At 47.7% G+C, this 583-nt stretch overlaps 1 non-coding gene across 1 annotated transcript; it reads right to left on the reverse strand.

The window, feature by feature from the left end:
- Positions 1-286: 286 nt before the first annotated feature.
- Positions 287-483, reverse strand: LOC119342900. Its single transcript, XR_005165785.1, has one exon. It is a non-coding gene; the product is annotated as a U2 spliceosomal RNA (small nuclear RNA).
- Between the last annotated feature and the right edge of the window lie 100 nt (positions 484-583).

Here is a 583-nt window from a genome sequence, read left to right on the forward strand (position 1 = left end):
AACTCATCGCGCTGGCCTGATTGTTGAGCGGAAACAGGCGACACTGTTACTTACTCACGGGCTCATTTGTTGCCTTCCACCTTCGTCAGTGGGTTATTCATGTGCTCTCTGAATGTAATAGCAGAAGAGGGGCTGACGAGGTGTTGTGGTCACCGTCCTGTGCTACAAACTGGCAGCAACAAACAACAAACCGAATGCTTCACCTCAAAGGCTTGGACACAGATTGAGTTTCAAGCATCTTCATCTCAATCTCATCTCAAGATATTAAAATTTAAACTTAATTTGGTTGGGGTACGCCTGCCCAGGCAGTAGTGCAACACACTAGGCGACACCTGAAGGACCCAATGGCAAGCCATTGTGGTGGCCCCTCCCCCATAAAAAATAAATTTAATATCGTTGTGAGCACATGGCCCACATATCAGATATTAAACTGATAAGAACAGATACTACACTTGATCTTAGCCAAAAGGCCGAGAAAGGTATAATTTGATCTGTTGCCCTGCCCCTCTACTTGTACCCTCCTCGCCCTCCCGTCCCCTCCTCGCTAAGCGAGGTGGTACTAAACTAACGACCTGCAGCGGAC

The sequence above is a fragment of the Triticum dicoccoides genome, unplaced genomic scaffold (genome assembly GCF_002162155.2).
Source record: "Triticum dicoccoides isolate Atlit2015 ecotype Zavitan unplaced genomic scaffold, WEW_v2.0 scaffold108467, whole genome shotgun sequence".
Taxonomy (NCBI): Eukaryota; Viridiplantae; Streptophyta; class Magnoliopsida; order Poales; family Poaceae; genus Triticum; species Triticum dicoccoides.